This window comes from Dermacentor albipictus, chromosome 9 (genome assembly GCF_038994185.2).
Source record: "Dermacentor albipictus isolate Rhodes 1998 colony chromosome 9, USDA_Dalb.pri_finalv2, whole genome shotgun sequence".
Classification (NCBI taxonomy): Eukaryota; Metazoa; Arthropoda; class Arachnida; order Ixodida; family Ixodidae; genus Dermacentor; species Dermacentor albipictus.
In genome coordinates, this window is record NC_091829.1 from 122,409,865 (window position 1) to 122,433,836 (window position 23,972).

Here is a 23,972-nt window from a genome sequence, read left to right on the forward strand (position 1 = left end):
CAGACGTTGGTCCTCCCAAATCTGCCTGCTCGTGATGGGTTCTAATGGTGGCCCATGGTGGGGGGGGGGGGGAGGCGAGGAGGGTTCTGTGGGTCGGCCAGCAAGTCCGCGAGATACGCACTCCGCCACCTCGTTGCGCCCCCCCCCCCCCCCCGGGCCCCTGTACCTTGGCACCAAGCGACCCCACGGTCCTGAGTCAACGTGGGGCCCAGGATATCGCTGCGGCGCCTGTCGTTCAGCAAACACCAACTCGCCCAAGAAAAAGTTATTGTTTCTCTAAGATATAGCCGACAGGTGGCTTGTGAACCCGTCAGGATGTATGCGGGATGGCCCGTTCATTCTGCTTCTCTGATTGCGAGGGTAATGGCTTTTTTTCTCTAATCAGCAAGGCTTCAGAAATGGCTTTTCATGTGACATTCAGTTATTTGAAATCACGACTGACCTTCACTTAAACATGATCAATAACGATCAAACCGATTGCCTCTTTCTTGATTTCGCTAAGCGTTTCATACTGTACCTTATTGCCGTTTGATTTCCAAATTGTCTGCCCTACGTATTGATTCACTAGCACTGTCTTGGCTACGTCACTTGTCTTCGCGTCAGCAATTTGCAGTGGTCAACAAGATCTCGTCTGACCTCTGCGACGTCATTTCTGGTGCCTCCAGGGCAGTGTGGTAGGCCAATTATTCTTTTTAATATAAATCAACGACTTGACCGCTAATCTTTAATCCTCACTTAGGTTGTTCGCTGACGACTGCGTCATTTACCGCAATATTAAATGTTTTGATGATCATTCTACTCTCCAAAATGACCCTAAACTAACCTATATATGATGCGTAACTTGGCAGATGTCCCTTGATTCCTCCAAATGTTAGTTAATCTCGTTTATTCGAAGGCACATTTGTTCAGTGTTTCACTATTCGATTAATAATACCGTAGTTTCGACTGCCCCATCATACAAATATCTCGGCGTTTACATTTCATCGGACTTATCCTGGACAACGCATGTTACAGCTTTCTCATCCAAAGCTTCTCAATCTCCTGGCTACCTGGCGTAGAAAGTTGAGCAACGCGTCAATCATAGGAAGATCGCCGCTTCATTGCTCTTTTATGACTGTTTCACAGGTACATTTGCAGTAATAACTTTCACTGTTTGCCTCTTCATGCTCCTGTGTGCACCTCTCGACGCCTTCATAACTAACTTAGTTTCATGCGCGTTCATTCTCAAACGCAAGAATTAACTCGTCTCCACTACCAAGAGTGATTGCACATTAAAGCGGTCTCACGGATCACACGGCATATCCATCTCTATCGTGAAACATTCTGTGACCACCTGAATTCTCTGCGTGTAAATATTGTGTAACGATGTTTGACTTTGGTATTTTTCTGTCATGTAATTACTGTTGCCCCCATTACTCGATGCTGCTTAATGGGCCTGTAAGGTACTGTGAATAATAAATAAATAAATAAATAAAAGTTGAAATATTGCGACGGTTTCCAGGAAGAACAAAGCGGTGATGCGATCAAAGCGTGCAGGCCTGGGTTATGACCACCGTTGTTTGAGATGATGTTTCGTAAGGCAGGGGGTACTTATTTTGGTGGGAGCGATCTGTAAATATATCAAGAAAATTTGATCATAACATAACTCCTTTGGTTTTTTTTTATTGATTGGATAATATACATGAAATTCTGAAGAGCTCAACAAAAGAGCAAAAAACAAAAACAGGCGTTGTACACTGCTATTTGTGTACCTTGCGTTCTTGTATAGCATTCCGGTGCTAAAATAGAAAAATTTTCTTTCACTGCATTTAAAAGACACAGCCCACAATTTCAGGACTTGCTGTCAGTAAGCGCGAACTAAGCCGCCATTCCCCCCGCCGTCCATCGTCGGTGCATCACTCACGGTGGGCTCTGACACATAAACGCGTCCACGCAAACGCTGCGCCGACACTTTCGGTAAAATGCCTGCAATTCGAGTCCAACCCTCCATGGCGTCGCCATGTTAGAATTCGTTGCCAAACAAGGTTCAAAGCCTTGCAAATACAAGGAAACAGTCGTGTGTTCCAAGTATAAACAAGCATATGCAATTAGATTACGAAGTAAGCGCAGAGTCGAGATTAACGACGGTAACACATCTAACTTTCTTTCGGCATGTGTGTGAAGGTGATGTGCTGCGACATTTCCGTTTTAATCAAATTGTTCAAGCATGCGCTAGTGCGGGCCTTATCAAAAAATGATTGTGAAAGAAATTCACTCCTCCAAACTTTTTTTTAAATGCCTAGGAGACCATCTTACCTTCAAACATGTTGAAAATTAGCGGGGGTGTGCCTCGTGAGGGTAGGGAAGAGTACCGCTTAGCGATGCAATGAAAGCTTGAAAGGTTCTTGCTCTGTATGGCATCGCGGCACTGTCGGTGCCACGGCAGAACAAGCGAGAGTAAGAAATTTGAAGAGTGATGCAAGAGAGCATGAATTGCACGAAGAGGTATTTAGACCATAAAAAGTTTGTTTGCCCCTTTTCAGCGCTTCTGGGTTCCTGTTCACACATATACGGCTCTGGGTGTTTGCTGCCGCGTGGAATTTAATTTGGGCGCAGAACGCAGGCGCTTAGCCTGAGCGTCTGCGCCGGCTGAGAGCGTTGCTCCACGACTAGCACGTGTCCCTCTATGTGCCATTCGTGTAAATATGACGAGATTCCTCTTATAAGTTCTTTGTTCGGATGGGAAATAAAATGTGTGCGCTTCCTTTGAACCAGACCTTCAATGCCAGCTCGCCACCCAGTGTGTGTTTGTTTTTATTTCTGCATTTTATCCACTTGGCTTCTTTCTTGCAGTGTTCCTTTCCTTCCGTTTTGGAGGTGTTCTTCAAACAGCACGGATCACGCTTGGCGCATAGCGCTTGTGCGTAAGTTTTGGTCAACAACCACGTGACTTGCGTTAACTTTATATACTTCTCGAAGTACAAAGCCATATTTATTTATTTATTTTTTTATTTACTTATATTGCAATCCCAATCCTGAGATTATAGCAGGGAGGCATGAAAGAGCAAAGCAGTTTCACAAAACAGGCAAAACATAAACAAAAATAAATAAGTGTGCAGGCTCAAGTTGTGCAGCTAGCATCAGGAACACAACATTTGAACAAGATGTAAAAAAGTAAAAATAAAGTATACAATAGAACAATAAATTGGCAAAATGCAGTTACACACACTAGGTAACATATTCAGCGAACAACGTCAGTGACGGTTGCAGCACATCATTGTTAGTGAGGTTATTCCAATCCGTAATAGTTCGTGGAAGGAATGACTATTTAAAGCAGTTATTACGGATGCGAAACGAAGTTAAATTTAGCTGGTGTCATTGCCGGGTGCCATACCCAGACGAAAAGAGAAGTAAACGGGTGAGTTCAGTTCTGTAGTGTGCTTTAATTAATTGGTACATGATTTGAGTTCGTGCAGTACGATGCGAAATGTCATTGCCTGCAGGCCACCTTTGAATAAAATATGTGTTTCCGATGTACGTCCGCAATTGTTACAATAGCTAAATTCAGAGTGCGAACTACTGGGACACAAGCTAAGGCACAAGAAACGGCAGGACATGGCGTTTTATATTTGTATAGAGCATTCCGCCTTTGAACCCTCTTTATTTTGTTTATGTAAATATTAATGAATGAGTCCCAAATGATAACCGCATAATCTAAGGTAGTCAAAACAGCACATTTGTTAGCAAGGAGGCGGACGGTTGGAGTGGACAACCGCTATGGCCGTCTTAAGAACAACAATTTACGAAAAGCGTTACACATTATGAAGTCAACATGTTCATTCCAGCTGAGATTGTTAGTTACCCAGAGGCCTAAATATATATTCCATTACTTCTGCAAATGTCGTTATCTTATAGTGATTGTTATCGCGATTGTTTATTCAGGCGAATACGATTACGGCGATTTCTCGACACGCAGATTGGCCCGATCTAGAAAATAATTAATTAAGCTCAAGGCAGTGTAAGGGTAGTATTTTGTTTTTAACCTTTTACATGCCTATGTTGCAAAATTGGCACACAGGAAGTCTGATTTTTTATGTTCTTTCCCAATATACATTTTATAAATTTTGATTTTCGCAAACTCACTTGCTAGTGTCAAACTGTTATTCTATTTTTTTATTATGCCCCCAGATAGAAGCTTTCGATAAATATTTGCAACTTTGCATACTTTAAGTTCCGTCACCGCAACAGGTCTTTTACGTTATTTATCAAGAAAAACTAATGTTGCAATGAAGAAAGCAGAACCTAAATATCGGCAGCTACTTGAGCCATTACTGTACAGTAAAATAAAAAAAAGCGAAAGCTGCTCTAGCTGCTAGCTTTGAGAGTTTTATGCGAACTTGTTCTTGAGGAACATTAGCTTTAGACAGTTGCAAAAATAGTATAGACCGGCGTCCGCACATGACTGGATCACCTGGCTGGAATCCCTGGTTCACCATGGACGGGAACTGCACGATAGACGAAAACTAATAATTGTCACCTAAATAGTAGTATAGACGTAAGAAAAGGGGAAAGAAGAGCATTCCACGACAAGAGTGACGAGGCAGCCTAAGCATGCAGATTGAACGGCAACACAGTAATCCAAATTTCCGAAAACCACCTCAGCCCACGAGACTAATGGGCCTGCAAAACACTTTTCACGGCACTCCATTCAAAACATAGGTATTCCTTAACCATATCTGATCAAAAAACACAACGAGGGCATGGGGGGAGTAGTTATGTTATGGACCGCTTCCTCGGCATCTTTCGCCCAAGGCTTAAAAATAATAAATATGGTGGTGAAACAATATCCGCGCTGCTCTGAACGTGGCTGTTGTCGCAGGATAACGTTTTCACTGCGGACTTTCAATGGGAACCGATGCCGCCATGACGTACATAACTTTTCTGCGGGACACCACCATATCTTTGCTGTAGCTCAGTCATAAACTCATTGTGCTACCTGGACCTCGGGTTCGTCCCAGAAGCGCGTATATGAAAAGTGGTGGCCACTATATCATCTGAACGACGGAGGAAAGGTCCGCAGAGTGCAAGGAAAACACGACCAACCAGTGTTAGCAGTGCAAAAAGCAGCTCAGCAAGAAATACTTTATAGCTTACTATGGATTGGGAAGCGCTCACTGGCTTACAGCCAGCGCGATTGAAGGACGAATTTGGGGCAACATTGTTTGCAGTTTTTTGCCTTTTCAAAGGTCGTGTAGGTAGCCAAAAACTAGCCTTCAGTTGACAACAATAATCAGTTACCACTTTACAGTAAATAAAAGTTATTGCAGAGCTCATTTGCATTTTGTGTATGAGAGACGCTCATGTGCGCTGAAATTGTTTGAAGCTTGTCATTGATTGTGAAGCGCTCACTGGCTTATAGCCAGCACGTTCAAAGGACGAATTTGGGGCAACATTGTCAGCACTTTTTACTTTTTCAAAGGCCCTGTAGGTACCTAAATACTAGTCTTCAGTTAACAACAATAATCAATTCCCACTGTACAGTGAATAAAAGTTGTTCCAGAGAACAAAGTTTATTTCTGTATGGGAAATGCTCATGTGCGATGAAATGCTTTGAAGCTTGCCAATGATTGTGAAGCGTTCACTGGCATACAGCCAGCACGATGGAAGGAAGAATTTGGGGCAATACTGTTGGTACTTTTGACCTTTTCAAAGGCCGTGTAGCTACATAAAAGCTTGTCTTCAGTTAACAACAATAATCAATTCCCACTTTACAGTGAATAAATGTTGATACAGATATCATTTGCATTTTGTGTATGGGAAACGGTCAATACCGCTGAAATGCTTTGAAGCTTGCGATTGATTGTAAAGCGCTCACAGGCTTACAGCCAGAACGATGAAAGGAATAATTATGGGCAACATCGTTAGCACTTTTTACCTTTTGAAAAGTCCTGTAGGCAGCTAAAAACTAGTCTTTAATTGACAACAATAATCAATTTCCACTTTACAGTGAATAAAAGTTGCTCCATAGTTCATTTGCGTTTCGTGTATGAGAAACGCTCTTGTGCGCTGAAATGCTTTGCAGCTTGCCATTGATTGTGAAGCGCTCACTGGCTTACAGTCAGCAGGATGAAAGGAAGAATTTGGGTAAACATTGTCAGCACTCTTTACCTTTTCAAAGGCCGTGTAGGTAGCTAAGGACTAGTTTTCAGTTAACACGAATAATCAATTCCCACTTTACAGTGAATAAATCCAGAGTTGTTCCAGAGTTGTTCCAGAGTTGTTCCAGAGTTGTTCCAGAGATCATTTCCATTTTGTATATGGAAAGCGCCAATCCGACAAGAAATGCATTCCCGCTTACTATTGCTTGTGAAGTGCTCACTCCCGTACAGCAAGCCCGATGAAGGAGCGAATTTAGGGGGAAATTTTTAGCGCTCTAACATTTTACAAGGCCCTGTAGATAGCTAGAAATAGTCTTCGCTTAAGAAGAAGCAGATCTGACCAGTTTACAGTCATTAAAAGGCGTTCAAGAGATCATTTGCATTTTATAAATGGGAACCACCTATCTGCCAATAAATGCTTTCCAGCTTAGTACTGCTTTCGAAGACCTCATTGCCGTAAGCCTGCACGATAAAAGAGCAAATTTAGGTAAGCATTGTTGGCCCCCTGCCATATTTTTAATGGCCCTGCAAGTAGCTAAAAGTACTCTTCACTTAAGAAGAATCAGATATCCCTATATGAGAGTCGATAAATCTTCCAGCGAATTTGTGCGTTTTGCAAAAGCGCCGATGTGAAAAGAAATGCTCTGTGGTTTGCCTTTACTTGCGAAGCGCTCACAGCCATACCGCCACTCTGATGTCAGAAGGGATTTTGGGACGCGTTGTTCATTATCTAAAATTTCTAAGAGTCATATCGGTAGCTAAAACTAGTCTTCGCTTAACAAAAACCTGCAATCCTGGTTTTACAGTGAATAAAATTTCTTAAAAGAACAATAGCGTTGGGTATATTGAACCACCAGTGTACCAAGAAATGCTTTGCAGCTTACTATTGCTCTTGAAGCGCTTACTGCTGTGCAGCCAGTCTGTTGAAAGAAGGAATTTTGGGAAGCGTTGTTACAACTCCTTCAACTTTACAAAGGCCCTGTAGGTACCGAAACTAGCCTTCGGTTAACGAAAATAAGGAATCCCCACTTTGCAATGAATAACAGTTGATTCAGAGAACATTTGGATTTTGTATATTCGAAGAGCTCATTTACGAAGAAACGCTTTGAAGCTTACTATTGCTTTCGAAGCGCTAACTGCCTTAAAGCGAGCACTAACAATGAATGAATTTTGGGAAGGATCAAAGGGCTTGTAAGTTGCTGAAAAATAGTCATCACTTAGGAAGTATCAGATACCCCCACTTTACAGTCAATAAATGTCCCAGAGAACTTTTGAATTTTGTATATGGAAAATGCAAATATGCCAAGAAATGCTTTGCAGCTGACCATTGATTGTGAAGCGCGCACTATCGTCCAGTCAGTACGATGAAAGAAAGAATTTAGGGAAGCATTTTTGCCACTCGTTCATTTCTGTCACATGTTCATTTCCCTCACTTGTTCTTCATACTCGTCCGTAATGTATGAGTTTTGATGTATGTCGGTATAATAGACAATTCAGTGCAGTCCACATTGATACGGCTCAAACTTCCTGTATTCTCGTTAATGTAGCTAATTTTATTCTGATCAGTTGTTAAAAACACATTGATTTCTAGTCAACTATTTTTGGTTTCAGTATCGTTCTATGTCTTTCAACTTGTTAAGTATGTTATGCATTCTCAAAGATATTGTTACGGACGAGCCCTGTTTATTTACAGATGACGGATGAGAGTCTAGGAAAAATAGTCCAACACAGGTCTCATTATGTGCTCTGCACCAAAAGAATCATCGTCTTCTTCCTCTTCCTTTTACCTCAATGAAGGAGTTGAATTGCCTGTTTCGCAGGCGAAGCCCACCATGTGAGTTAAGGCATAGTGATAGTGTGATATCACTTGAGGCGCGTTAACACAGTTGAGTAGTGCTAGAGCGGTGTCCTGGTGACCTCACACGGGGGACAGCATGCGTTAAATCACAAATGCGGTCAGTGACTGTGAAGGGGCTGGTATGCTGAGCCAAGAACTTTTGGCATAGCCCATGTCTGCGCTGAGGGGTCCGTAGCCGTACCGAGTCACCTGTTTCGAATAAAACTGAGTCGTAGCGGCGGTCATACCGCCGCCACGACTCTTGGCATCACAGATCTTGTGATGCCAATGTACGAAGACGGGCAATTTGTCGAGCTTCTTTAGCATGGCAAAATGTATCGGCCTCTGAGACCTCTGTATGGAGTGTAAAGGGGGAAATGGTATCGAGAAAGCTGCGTGGTAGCCGAGTGTAGAGCAGGTAGAAAAGTGTGAAGCCCGTGCTTTCGTGCATCACTGTATTGTAGGCACAGGTGATAAACGGCAACATGTCATCCCAGTTCTGGTGGATCGATGATATATACATAACCAGCATGTTGGTTAGGGTGTGGATTGTCATGATGTGGTGTTGAGTGGCGTTACTGCGAAGTGCAGAGTCTAAGCAACGCTTCCACATTGTCGGCGACGAATTGCCGACTATGGTTGCTGATGATTGCACGAGGTGGACCGTGGCGAAGAATTACGCTGGGTAATGAGATGGCAGTGCCGCAAGTGACTAGTAAAGTTATGACAGAGACGACGGCTCTGCGATTATTGTTCGAAGATGGTAGAAACGGTCCTACCTGACAATACCAACTTGCTCTAAAGGTGTACTAGGCGGGGCTACAGGATGGAGAGGGCCTTGCGGAGCACTTTTATGGTGCTTGCTACGCTGGCACTTATCGCAGCTTGACACGTATCGTTTAGTAGAATGTCGCATCATAGACCAACCAGTAAAACTGCTCCTGTATTCGATGTAAGGTGCGAAAGAATCAAAGATAGCCTTACGTCGGATCAGCTTGCATGACACGGAGAAAGTCATATTGCAGGCTTTCGGGAACAACCAGTAAATACCACACGCCACTTGACTATTTTAACTTGTGTAGCAAACCTTCGCGCAGACAAAAGCGACCACTGGGCTTGAGACTGCAGGCATCGGTGAACAAAGGGTTCAAACATAAGTCATTGCTTTCTGTTCCCACTGCAAGATGGTGGCGTCAGGAAACGTGTGAGAAACAGCAGCAAAGCAGGTGTCTAGACCATCAGCATTATCCTCCATTGTGGACAGAGGAAGGCGAGAAAGGCAATCAGCGTCGGCATGACGTCTTCCACTTTTGTACGAAACAATGAAGCCTTCTTTGGCTTTTTTCAGTTGGCAAGTGTGCGTCTATTCAGCCAAATTCTTGGAACCATAAACCCCAGCGTCCTAGAGAACCGGACGGGTCTCGGAAGGTGACATGCCAACATAAGGAATGATGACCGGTTACAATGGTGAATGGGCGCCCGTAGAGATAGCAACGAAGCTTCTGAACAGCAAATACAGCCACTAAGCATTCTTGCTCTGTCACAGTGCAGTTTCGTCCAGCCTTGCTGAGAGAACGGCTCGCATAAGCAACCACGTACTCTTCATTATTGTGGTGCAGCCCAAGCACTCCTCCCATGCCGATTTCGCTGGCGTCACTGTGCACTTCAGTAGGAACAGACGTGTCGGAATGACGAAGAATGGGTTCTGATGTCAGCAGAAGCTTGAGAGAATTTCACACCGTATTCAGGTACTCACTTGTATGGACTGTCTTTTCACAAGAGGCTTGTTAATGAATAAGCAAGATCCGCGAATCTGGGCGCAAACCGTCAAAAGTAGGAGGATCATCCCAGGAAACTGCGCAGTTCCTTTAGTGACTGAGTAGGCCTAAAGGCATTGACTGCTTCTATCTTCCGGGGCTCTGGCCTGGCATCACCTTTGTCAACCAGGTGACCAGGGACTAATACTTGTGGTTCGCCAAACCGCACTTCAAGAATTCAAAACCAAGGCAGCCTTTTCGACGCAGCCTGAAACGAGACGTAAACGGGCATTATGCTCTTAGAAAGAACGTCCGGAAATGACGACGTCATCTAGATAGCACAAACATGTCTCCCATTTTATACCGCGAGAAATCTAGTCCATGAATCTTTCAAAACAAGCGGGAGTACCACAAAGCCCAAACGGCATAATATTAAACTTGTACAGTCCATCGGGCGTCAGGAATGCAGTGTTCTCCTTGTCGGCATTGTGCAGGGGGTCTGCCAATACCCCAATCGTGGATCTAGCAAGGAAGACTAGGAGGCGGAATACAGGCAGTCGATAATATCGTCTATCCAAGACAAAGGATATACATCTTTTGGGGGGGGGGAGAGTGTTTAACCGTCCATAACCAACGCGAAATCCCCAAAAGCCGCCTTTCTTCTTAACCACAATAACAGGTGCTCCCCAAGGACTGCACGAATCTTCAATAACGCCCTTTTGCAGCATATCTTGAACTTGTTCGGCAATAACTTTCCGCTCCGTTGAAGACACTCGGTAATCCAGCAGAACTTTTTGTGGGGCTAGTTGGTGCATTGACGAAGCACTCGTCGTGTCTTAACGAAGCGCTCGTCCGTGTCTCTTCTTGCGTCGTCTGTTTTGCGGTAAAGTTTTTGCTGGAAAGGATGCGCATAGCTTGTATAGATCCTTTTCGGAGAAGTCAACCACAGAAACATGTCTTTCGAATATATCAACCAATCTTTGTCGGTCGTGTGACTGTATGTTCTTGCTAACGATGCTCAGAATCTGTGACTCGTAGGAGCAACTGCACTCGCAAACGCTCAAGCGCCTCCAACCTTCTTCGTCATTAACGGCGCGATAGAATTTCCGATGGCATTATGAAAGATTGCGAGCTTCATTACTCGAGGATGTATAACAAGCACAGTTAAGTGCCCATGGAAATGCGGCTTGGTTGTTAATCGACACGATATAGCAAATCACTAAGAAGTTTTTTCTTAGCACACTGACCAGTGAGAGGTTGAACGTCGGCGTCAAAGGGAGATGTGGCAGGGGCGGAAGCGAACACGGCAACGGACCGCATGGACCATAGTGGCACTTTCAGTTCATCAAAAACAACCAGTGTGTCTTCCGCACGCGGCAGCTGCTCACCGAGGACAGGAACAACTTCAGTGCTGCCTGAAAGTTCACCGCCGCCACAGTCGACGAAAGCACCACACTCTTGAAGAAAGTCAGTACCGAGAACAACTAATAATACCGAGACCAGGAACTAAGTTAGGAACACGTCTTCCGCCAACAAGACGTTAAGGACGCAAAATCCGAGAGGATGGATTATTTCATGGCCGACAGCACGAAATTTAGTTGATTCATGCCTAGAAAACATAACTTTGCGGCCATTGCAATCTTTGAAGGAACGACTTATAACAGAAATCGTTGCACCAGTGTCCATTAAAGCCGTTGCACATACTATATCTATTAACACGTTTTTTTTCTGTTCTTAAGCATCGGAACTAGCGGAGGCATCTGAGGTGAAGCACTTTGTACGACCTCAGCTCCATCGGTCGCGCTGGCTAGTTTTCTGGCGGGGGTGATGGCCGCGGTTGTGGCGAAGGCGAGTGGCGCTGTCAGGTGGACGGGGGTTTGAAACTACCGCTAGACTCAGGAGAACTATTGCGCCGATTCACTTGTCGTGAGGTGCTCCTAGAGTAGGCGGACCAGCGATCGTAGGTGTGATCATTGCAGGCGCGAGGAAACGTTGATGGTGGGCCGTGTCATGATGCTTCCCTGGGCCGACGACAGGACTGATCTATGTGCCCGGTAGCACCACAACATTAATACACAGGTGGTTTGCGACATGCATTGTTCGCCTGAAAAGCATTGTCGCACCGCTGTGGAACAAACTCTTCACACGGCTCCTGGTGTTTAACCGCCTGTTGACGAGGATAGCTCAAGCGGTGCTCATACTTCGACTCCGAGTAGTGATTGCGCTACAGCCTCGGTGGCGAGCGAGAACTGTAGTTGCAGTGCTCGACGCCAGTTGCAGCGATAAAACATGATGAGAGGCGCCCGGAACCGGCGTAGCATCATAAGGGGTGGAGTGCGCCTGACGGATGAGCTCTTCCCGTACAATCTCGCGCATTGTACACGCAAGATCAAAGAACGTGTAGACATCAACACTTGCAACGTTAGTCACATTGGATAACCGACTAAATTTAGGCGTGACGCACCGCATCTTCAGGGTTTAAATCTACTACAATGCCGTATGACGCCAGCTACTGTACCAAGGCTCTATATGCCGATGAGGAAATGATATACATCCTGGGCAATTCTTTTTTAGAGGTGGCCCACCTTATATACCTCTGACACGTGAGGGTTGATGGCCTTTCAGAACTTCAATATAGCCTCAATGTACGTCATGCACGTCTCGCCTGGGAAGTGAGCTCTCTGCAGCAGAGTTTGTTGAGCCTGCTACCTCTCCGCGACTGTGTCCCCAAAACACTCCGTTATATCGGACACGAACTAATCCCACGTACTCAGGCTGTCCTCATGGTTGTAAAACCAACCAAGGGCAAACGCGAGGTTCGACAGCTGAGTTACTGCATCCCAATGGTAATAGTTGCTCACCGGATTGTAGTGTGTGAGCCACTCATCCACGTCCTCTCCATATTTTCCTCCGAATGTGCGAGGTTAGATCAGGTACCGACTCTGCCAGGGACCAGCCGTGGCTGAGGCAGGTGCTGAAGAAGCCGCTGCAACCAGGACAGAGGCTGCAGCGACAGGAACTGGGGCATTTCGGATTCAGCCTTAACCGCGAAACATCTCGACCACCAGCGGCCACGGGGGAAGACCAGCAAGGCGGCGGCTTCGACATAGATCAGGTGGTTGCAGAACCGTGCAGCTTGGTTGAGCACCCAGCACTTTCACCACAAAACGGTTACGGCCGCAGCGTGTTTATTTATGGATGGATGAAAGTCTAAGAAAACAATCCAGTACTGTTTTCATTCTGCGCCCTGCACCAAGGAAAGCGTCGTCCTCTTACCCTTCCTTTCGCCTCAACCATGGTTTTACAGTATTACTCAATAACTGATTGTTTTTGTTCTTCTATTCCTCCCCCTTCCCCCTGCCCTTCAATATACCAAATCAGTTCCACGGAAGCCCGCAGTACGCAGGAAAGTGCAATAAACGAAAAGAATTATCCACCACTTGATTGCAACAAGAAGCTGCAATAGAAATCTTTCTCTTCCTGAGAAACCCATATGCCTTGCCCTTAGTACATATTTCTACGGGCGGGCAGCGCAACTCAGACGAGCGGCATAAGTAAGGAGCTGATACGAGCGCAGAATAACAACCGGTTTATTATTTTCTATCCAGGGATTAAGTATACAGACCTATACAAGTGGTGAAAAAGTGTCATCCTATCTTGTCATTCGAAAACTTCGTTTTTATTGTGCAGAACCTTGAACTTAATGACAAATTTTATGTTACCCGTCATAAAGAGATATGGCGGGTGGTCACACCCCGAACAAATTACTTAAGGGAAAAGCTGTCACCCACAATGCCAATGCTTCTAAATAATTATAATAATCTAGGCGTTGATATCAACCAAATAACGGCCCAACAGCTGAGAGACTTGTATATGCATGATTTTTAAATTACTGGTTGAGTGTACATCCTCTCGGCTAGTATGTATATAAAGTGTGTATATATGCTTCTGTATATGTGTGTGTGTAGGTATGCATACGAGTGTGTATGCATATACGGGTATATGAATGCATGTGTATGCATATATATGTGTGTATATAATGTTCAGCGGCGTATTCTTGTCGCATTTGTATTCACCACGAGAACCACACAAGCTACCCTAAGTATTTTTGGTTTTGTCACCAGCGGCTCTGTACGGATATGGGTGTGCATGTGTAAATGCGAGTATGTGGGTTCATGAGAGTATATATGAGTATGTGTATATATATGTATGTATACATATGTATATGTGTATGTGTATATATGTATGTATGATGCATATGTGCTTGCATGTATGCTGTTGCCGAATATTCTGTAGAGGGGGCTGCGGGCCTCGTCAAGCTGCTTACTGTAGCAGCTTTTACTTGCAGCCTCCTCCATCAAGTAGATGGAAATAAAGCTATTCTATTCTATTCTAGAAAGATAGAAGTCTGCCTGACGCATGCGCCTGAGTTGAAATGCATAAAGTAAGCGCCCACAATCTCGCGGTTGCCTTCGTTTCCATTTTTATATGATAGTTCAGTTGTTTCAAACAAACGTTTGCATGGGCAATTTCTGAAATGCGCGGTCAGACTCCAGCCTGGTGAATTCCTGCTAACACATTGGTGATCCCTAAGGCAGGTGTTAAGGCAACGTCCCATCTTCCAAAAGTACTTTCTGCCACACTTGTTTCAAAAAATAAACCAGTTGCTAGTCTGCGATCGTATCGTCTACTTCCTTTTGTCGTTCGTCCGGGTTGCGCTGCCCACCTGCAGGTACGTGTACAAATGCAAGCCATATTGATTTCTCAGGAAGAGAAGGGCTTCCATTGTAGCTTTGAGCTGTCAATCAAGTGGTTGATATTTTTTTTTCCTTTCCTCCGCATTGCAGGCTTTAGCAGAATTGATTTGCTATTAGTAAGATCTTGATGAGGGCTAGTTGGTTCATATTTAGAACTCAGGCTCAACAGCGCTAATAAGACAAGGACACGACAGAAGAAATACGGCAGACAAGCGCTTGTCTGTGGTATGTGTTTCCTCGTGTCCTTTTCTTATTCGCGCTGTGACTTACTATATTGAACGGTTGGCGAGAGGGGGAGGAAGAGAATAACAAACGCCAATCAGTTATTCTGTTATATGTTTGACAATGCATAACATACTTAACAAGTTAAAAGACATGTATGTAACTGTACTGAAACTAAAAATGGTTGACGAGAAAGTGGTGTCTTTGTAGCAACTACAAAGAAGAAAATGAGCCACATTAACTAGAATGTGGCTAATATTGTCATACCTAAATATGACTGTAGACTGCACTGGATTGTCTATTTATACCGGCATACATAAAAACTCATATATTGTGGACAAATGTAAAGAACAACTGATATAAATGAAAACGACCTTTGGAAAGCACCTCACGTGCCATGCACATGTTAGATGTCGAAAGGCGTCAGTTATAGGCAGCGCAAGAATAACCGGACTTTGATTTGACGACAAGGAGGAAAAGTATGGTGCTCCAGTTTATTCGAGTATACGGAAACACTATTTACTTATGCAATCAATAAACACAAAAGGTAACCTGTTGAATGTCGCTCTATAAAGTAATAATCAGAGAACTGAAATTGATGTCTATTGTCGTATATGTTTTAAATTATCTATGATGAAAATATCACCACATTTACTATGACTATGCCTGTTTTCTCGTTTTTTTTTTCATTGTTGGAACAATGGCGTTTCCTACATTGAAAATCGAAGAATTGTCTGCGACAACCTTTACTGACTGTAAAGTGGGGACTGCTGATTCTTCTTATCCGAAGACCGGTTTTTCGCCACTCACAGGCCCTTTGAAAATTTTGAAGCGGGATAATGCTTACCGAAATTCGTTCTTTAATTGTGCTGGTCTACAGCAGCGAGCGTTAACAAGCAATGTTAAGCTTCAAAGCTTGCCTTGGCCCAGTGGCGTTTCGCATATGCAGAATGCAAATGTTCTCTGGAACAACATTTATTCACTATAAAGTAGGGAATGCAGACTCTCTATAACTGAAGACTAGTTTTTCCCTACCTACAGGCCCTTTGAACTGTTTGGGGTGCTAACAATGCTTCCCTAAATTCGCTCCTTCATCGTGCTGGCTGTACGGCTGCGAGCGCTTCACAAGCAATGGTAAGCTACAAACCCTTTGTTGGCATGTTGTCGTTTCCCATGTAAAAAATGCAAATGTTCTCTGAAACGACTTTTATTCCCTGCAAAGTGGGGAATGCTGATTCTTGTTAACTGAAGGCCAATTTTAGCTACGTACAGGGCCTTTAAAAATTTTGAGGACTGATACCAATGCTTACAGAAATTTTTCTTTCATCCTGCTCGCCTACGGCCGTGAGCGCTTCACAAGCAATAGTAAACTGGAAAGCGTTTCTTCGAACACTCAGGTAGCCTTCGTAAATAGGTTCTACCCAAAGATTTCTTTCTCGCGCACCGTCCCTGCCTGCCCTTCGCACAGATTTTTTTGTTTTGTTTTTGCAAGCCACCGGTCCATGCAGTTGCACTGCGGTATTCTCCACTTGTTTCTTTTGCTAACCATCTAGAATGTGCTGCTCCGCGACTTCGTCGAGCTTCGCCTAATGCCTAAGGAAACATGCCTGACCACATTGACTGCCGTTGTCCATGTAAAGTCATGTATCGGAAGCGCGGCAGTCGGAAGGAAATTAAAATTGAAATGGAGATGCTTTGCAAGATTTTGCACGGCTCGACTGAACCCAGCAGAATCCAGTTCGGCCATGGTCTTCGTACCTTCTAATGTGAAAAGCTCTACAAAAACAATTTCGGAGATAAGGTCGGTAATTGGCCTCTTCTGCTTAAATCATTGAGAAAAGACCTTCAACGTACTCACTAAGACGAGCCTTTGTCTGAAAATTGCTCCTCTGTTATTGCAAAAATACTGCAGTGTTCGCAGCAAACGTGGACATGAAAATATCATACATTCATGAAGCACCGAAATAATAATTGACGCCATTGCCTTCTTCTACTGGCAAGCATCCCTCGGCTAAAGGAGTCATGATATCTGAGCAACAGGATTATCAGAAAAATGACGTGCGGATGGTATCGAATGAAGCATTGCATTCAATGTACGGGCGGCATCGTTTCCTCATTGCACAAGACGAAGCCAGCTTTTAGAATAGGCAGGGCGAAGTCTCGACTTTTCGGTTGGAGAAAAACCACTCTTATCAAAAAACAAATGACCAATTGTAGTACAAATAAATGCGCATGAAGAATGAGCGCATTTTCCCCTGAATGATCAATGCTCACATCTGCATACTAAGCACTAGCGTTCATATTTTTATTGAGCTGTGTGCGCTCACTCTAGCAGCCATGCACACTCCTGGAATTCAAGTCAAGGCTTGGCGCACGGCAAGAGTCGCGCTCTGACCATACGAACAAACTGTTTGCATACCACGCGAAAGCAGATCGAACGAGTCTCTAAGCAGACTCCTAAGTAAAGATGTTGGCCAAGTCACGGATCGAAGTTATCGGTTAAGAGGTGGACGCTTGCGATGCAGCCCTTTCGGTCATATAAAAAGAGTTCAACGAGAACAGCTCAAGTGCTTGGAAGAGGCGAGTGGCAGAGTTTGCGACAAGGGGAGCAGCCGTCTCCCAACTTTTGTTGACTCAAGCTCTGCAAGATCTGACCGGTCCCAATGTGTGTACACCAAGAACGGCGCGCAGCGTAATCAAGTGGCCCGGAATGTCGGAAGCCCGTTTCTTGCCATTTTATTTATAAATCTCTCAAAACATCTACTCACGCGTTTCCCCTTTCGTGAGATGCATTTCCGTACTCTCCAGTGACGGCACGCTCGCTCTGTCGGTTTCATCTGGCTGCATTTGGATGCCCCGCCCGTTGTGCGAACACTCAGTAAGCGCTAGCCAAACATAAGGCCGCGCCCTCCCTGCAGTTCAACAGAAAGGCTCCCTTTCAACTGTCACGTAGCCCTCCCTCATAAAGCCTTTCCCTGTCTAGCTGCGCCCATGGGACCAACAGTTCCTTCTGCACACTGTCTGCTGCTGCATTAGAAAGAAAGGCAATTTGCGAAGTATATAAATATGCATCACGCTAGTGCAAACAGCGTGAGCTCGCGCACGTGTGGGGACACTCTAGACCATCTCTTCCCTCCTCACTCACTTGCGCATAGAGAAGCCCCAGAGCATTCTGCGTCCAAATCATCACCCTTGCCCACTCAACGCTCAGCCCTAAAGTGTTGCTTAGAGGAAACCATGGCCGTTTGCTAAAAACTGTTTTCCGTGCTTGGTCTAACAAGCTGACGCGGCTTTTTGTTTTCGAGTGGCTTAGCCAAGGCTGCATTTCGCTCGAGGTTAAAGCCCTTTCGGCGCGTGCTGTTTGACAGCGTTCAAATATCATACCACTTACACATTTGTGAATGGCATTTCCAGATTTTATAACCTCTTCTATTAGGTAATTTATTTGTACACAAATGGTGATTGACTCAAAGTACATCTTTCCCGTAATTCAGGTCTGTATTTCGCATTAGAAGTATGGAATATAAGGAAGATATATTCTAGTGTGCCATTTAACAAATACCTGCGCATTTTGTGGATTATTCTTCTCTCACTGGAATCTTACTAACGGGGACCTGCCGCCGTGGAGTAAATTTGGCGTTGCATGGCTATGCCCCAGGGCAGGGTGTGAAATTGCTGCTGCAGCAGCCGCATTTGCCGGGGGCGAAACGCAAGAATGCCCTTGTACTGTCATTGTGTACGCGCTAATGAACCTCAAGTAGCCAAATTATTCTGGAGTGTCCAACTTTGGCGCGCCTCATAATCACATGGTGATTTTCCAACGTATACCGCGCAATTTATCCTGCAATTTATAAATTTACTGGTCGGTTTCATTTTTTCCGAAATGCAGTGCACCGGTAACTTCTTTTTATTTCATTTATATACTCTCAAGGCCGTACAACCATTACAGAGAGGAGTAGGAATAGTAAAAAAAGAAAAACTAGCTAATGAGGCAGCACATAATCACAGATAGCCAGCTTGAACACATTATGATCTGTGATAGTGCCGATGGAGGTGGGAAAGCGGTTCTAGTCCTGACTTGTTTTCGGAATGAAGGTTCCGTGGTATGCATTACCTTTATACTGAAGCACCTCAACCTTCATTCGATGATCAATAAGGGATGACACATGGCTTGGAGGCAAAAAAAAGTGTCTCTTTTGGTCATTATAGTGCAGTATATTTTAGGAAACAGACAAAAGTAATCCAAATTTTCAAAGTGCATAGCACACATTATCAGTTTTAAATTAAAGATATGTTTTGCGATAACAATTGTGCGTCTGCTTCGATGAATGTTTCCATAGTGTATTTTCTGCCGGTAGTGATTCTCTACCCACAAGAAACATGGACCATGCTGTAAATGTAAACTTCATTTCTTCTCTTGGCGTCCTTGCTATGTCGCTTGGCTCTAAGAGTAAAACTTCTTGCGATCCCGACAATATACCGAACATATTTCTTCGTCGCTTTGCCGAGTCTGTTGCTAAATACTTAGTTATTGTTCTTCGTGTCTCTCTACTATCAGCGGAATTGCCAGATGACTGAAAGTCAGCCCGAGTCGTGCCTATATTCAACAAAGGCGACCGTCTATTAGTACAAAATTATCGCCCCATCTCCTTAACATCGTCGTGTTGTAAACTTATCGAACACATAATAGCTCACAAATTGCACTAATTCTTAGAAGAAAACTGTGTTTTATCAAATCATCAATATAGATTTCGAGAAGCATTTTCTACCACAACACAATTGGTTACTATAGTTCACACCTGTGCAACTTCTCTAGATACGAACAGTCAAATTGATGTAATAATCCTAGATTACAGCAAAGCATTTGATATAGTCCCACACGATCAACTAATTATTAAGCTTCGGATGATTGGTATACCCGAATTATTCATTTCCTGGATTGCAGCCTATCTGTACAACCGCATCCAGTACGTTCAGGTGGGGGAACAAGTCTCTGGCTGCCTTCCGGCAACTTCTGACGTACCGCAAGGGCGCGTACTTGGCCCTCTACTTTTTTTTACTATATATTACTGATATTGTCAATGTCGTTAACACCCCAGTTCAGATTCGTCTATTAGCTGATGACTGTGTTTTGTTTAGAGAAGTCACCTGCATTACAGACCAGTATGACCTTAACTCTAACTTAGACAATGTGTTGAAATAGTGTGAGCAATGCGGAATGCTTCTTAATGCAACTAAGTGTGTCTATCTCCCCATAACGCGCAAAAAGTCCCCTTAGAGTACACTTACAATTTAGCTGTAGCACCTTTACTGAAAGTAACATGTTATAAATATTTACGTTTAACATTAACGAGTGACTTATCATGGAACTGGCACATAAATACCATCTGCTCTGCCGCTTTCCGGAAACTATGCCTTCTGCGCCACAAACTCAAGACTGCTCCATCTAGTGTTAAACTACTCTCTTACTTTTCCTTAATTAGGCCAAAACTTGAGTATGCTTCTATAGTTTGGGACCCTCACACAAAAATTAACATTAAGAACCTAGAAAGAATTCAAACAAAAGCAGTACGATTTCTTTAGAGTAAACTTAAGGCTACTGACTCCCCCACTGCATTACTAACCGATAACGGCATTGAACTACTACAAATTCGAAGAAAGAGAAGTCGACTAGAGTTCCTTTCAAACTTTCAAGCCTTAGACACGGCAAAACACGTATCCCCCTTGATAAGCAGACCCACTCAACACCACTACCCTCCTTCTCTAACACCTATTTACGCAAAGACTGACGCTTTTCGGTACTCTTTTTTTTTCCACAAACAATAGATGACTGAAATAATCTAACTGAAGCATACCCCCAGCGTCCGTGAGCTGTATATCATTTGTGTAAATAATCTTGCTATTTCGTGTACTAAATATAGTTGTATTGTAATAAAGTTGAAATTTTTCGTAATCGTCTACCTTACAACCAAACAATTTGTGTGAAAAACGTCTTATACACTTGTTTCATCTTGTTCTCCTATGTATATCATCTTTGTATTTTGCTCACCCTGCTTGGACTTCTTGCCCGCAGTATTGAATAAATAAATAAATAAATAATGAACACCTACACATTTACAGCTGATTACGCTCACTACGCGTTGACAACGTATCAAATGCATAAAAGGGGCGTTTAACATTCCTGAAAACCAACTTGTTGCCCCGGTTGGCTGACGGACACTAATGTTCTGGAGGTTGTTTTTGACGTTAACTTACTCTTTATATTTGAGAGTATCCCACTTGTCCCAATTTACTTATTTGTCTGAAAGATTAGCAGTAATTAGTGCACTGGCGAATAAATGGTATCTCTCAATGTGTATGTTCCAAACAAGTCTTCATTCATTTTCAGATAAACTGTGGCTTGCGTTTCAATATACTTGCGCACTTCCAATGTCATTATTGAATTTCCCGCTAAAGCATTGCCTAGAAGTAACTTGACAAGTGCTACTTAGTTCCTCCTTAGCTATATACAAAGGCCAATTGTTGCTATACTCCATTAGTGAATCTAAGGAGGAGTGAAAGTTGGACAAGTTTACAAGGGTTCGCATTGCTCCCCGCCAGGCGAGCCAACACGACAAGGAGTGACAATGCAACGCCCACGATGAACGCAAATACTTCACAATAACGGAAAGGAAGAAGCGCTACTCGCATGCGCATGCTCGAGGCAAGTGTTGCGTCAATTATAGACACGTGTAGGCACTTGCGATTATTAAGAACTTTCTTGCGGACCCAAAGTTAAGCTAAAGGTCTTGCTTAGTGCATCGCGCAAAAAAAAACAACAAATTATCAGCCCTTCCACAATGTGAAGAACGACGAGCAGCGAAGCTGTGGTGTGTTTTGCTTCAGTTGACGGGTCTCTGCATATATAGGTGCTATTAATAGTAGTAGTAGTAGTGGTAGTAGTAGTTGTATTATTATTATTATTATTATTATTATTATTATTATTATTATTATTATTATTATTATTATTATTATTATTATTGCATGGCGTCCAGTAAGGATGCGTGCTTGATCTGCTTGTGCCCTTTTTTTCGTAAAACCGCAGTTCTATCGCTTTGAAAAGTGTTAAGAACATGTGCACATCGAGTGTGTGACCTAGCCAGGCGACGAACAGGAGCTTTTGAAGTCAGGATGTCGCTCCTATTGCTGCCCTTCGTGTGACTTAACAAAGCAGGGTGTTCAGCCTAGCGACAGCGACACAATGGCGTGCTCCCTGCAGCTTTCCTTTTTCCAAACAGTTTTCTCCATCTTGCGGCCCACACGGTGACCTTGACGGCTGCATGGCAGGTGTGCTTCGCCTCCTTTTCGACGCGCTAGCGGCCATCACGTTCCTGAGTGGCCAATTCGTTCCGGCTGCGAGAGGAGAATGAACGCCTTCGTAAGGACCACTAGTGTGCCCTGGAGCAACAGACACAAGTCGTCGCCTCCGTTCGAGCGGAGGTTCGCTGGCGACGAGTTGTTGCGTCGAGCAACTGCCACGCCTGCGAAGTCACTCGTCGGCGCCGGAAGGTCTTCTACTTACTCTACCGCTGCCTCGTCACTGTGTTTCTACGCACTGGAGAACAACGAACCGCCGTTTTCCCACGTGGTTTCACTTTGACCATTGCAAATGCCCCTGATACTAAAAACCAAGAGTCCTGCGTCAGTTGGAGCCCTAAACAGTTCGACATTTTCTGCAGTTCAACAGCCGCAATGACCTAAGACCAATTTTGTTTCTAAATTGAGCACTGAAACCGCCTCTTCCAACCTGACGAAGCACTTGAAGGCCTCCAATAATTCTCCCCTCTCCTGCCCTCGCTTTAGAACAATATATCAGTCGTATTCTTCTTTTCATGTAGCCATCAGTGATGAAGCCCTTAGGCGCCTGAATTGAATGTTGTCAATGTGACCAACGGGATGCCTGTTCAGCCGTTCCATCATATGCTTCATACTTTCGAGGTAACCCCCAAGGATCAAAGTGGCGTGTTTTTTGGAAAACTGGCTACGGCACCGCAGTTACGATGTCACGCTCGCTGTTGATGTTCTTCCAGGTGATACTGCCTCTCTTGGGTCAGCTGTCGCCTGTTACGCCGGCACCACTGCGAATGGTCATGCCACAAGCCTCTTGGTGTCCTGGAGCCACGAGGAATTGTGCGACCGGATCGCAAGCGAAGTGCGAAGCGTCTTCATGTGCACCACATTTCCCACCACTAGTTCTGGACGCTTCAGCGTACTCAGTCTGGCAACATGGAACAGCATAAGCTGACGGAGCAGCTTTAAACGAGCCCATTTCATCGATGCACCTGGCCACGGCACCGCAATTACGATGTCACACTCACCATTGATGTCCTTCCAGGTTAGTCATATTGTTACCATGGCAATGATGTTTGTCTTTTTACGGTGTCATGGCCATACTATTGTTCCAATTACCTCAAAAGTGCTCGCGCTCCTTTAGTGTACTTCTGGCGTCTCCTACTTCTTGGTGGCGACGTCGAATCAAATCCCGGTTCCATGACCAAGGCACAGGAGGCCAAGTTAGACAATTTGACTCTTGCGGTCCAGCGCTTGGAAACTAACAACACTACAGTCTTGGAATCATTCAATAAGGTTCTTGGCATTCATATTAGCCTTAAACATGACTTGGATTCGTTAACAAAGCGTGTTGGTGAATTAGGATCGAAAATCGAATTGGCGCCATCTGCACAATCTCAGTTAACACCTAATCTAGAAAAAATGCAAGACAATATCGACTACCTGGACAATCAGCCAAGACGGTCGAATATTTCTTTTTTTTTTGTGTGGCGCTCCTGATACAGTCGAAGAAACTTGGGCGGCTTCTGAGCAGCTCGTGCGCGACTTTCGTTCTAATAAACTTGAAGTCGTGGTAATCTCGATCATGAGAGCGCATCGTTCGGGCCGCTTTTCGACGAGTAAGACTACGCCAATCATTTCTAACTTTTACAAAGATAAAGAAGTTGACACTGTGATATGAAACGTGTCCAGGCTCAGGAACACAGGCATCGCTCGTGATTATTCCGAGGCCGTCTGATTGAAGCACCGTCACCTGTGGCAGTACGCAAAATCCGTAAGGAAACATAGAGACCGCATTCGCCTCGTCTTTAATAAGCTTCACAATAATAATGATGTCTATGTGTGGGACAGTGAGGCTGGACGCGTAATTTGTGTATCTCGGCGATCCGCAGACGAATGACATGCTCCTGTTTATATCTGCGATCACACCCCA

General features: G+C 44.2%; 1 long non-coding RNA gene across 2 annotated transcripts in view; it reads left to right on the top strand.

Moving 5' to 3' along the window:
• The first annotated feature begins 21,850 nt into the window (after positions 1 to 21,850).
• LOC135912588 (uncharacterized) overlaps positions 21,851 to 23,972 on the top strand; it is a 35,505-nt gene continuing 33,383 nt past the window's right edge. For both annotated transcript variants that reach the window (XR_010567723.2, XR_011508789.1), the window contains exons 1-2: positions 21,851 to 22,687; positions 22,780 to 23,084. This is a non-coding gene — a long non-coding RNA (uncharacterized lncRNA). The remainder of the gene's footprint in view (positions 22,688 to 22,779; positions 23,085 to 23,972) is intronic.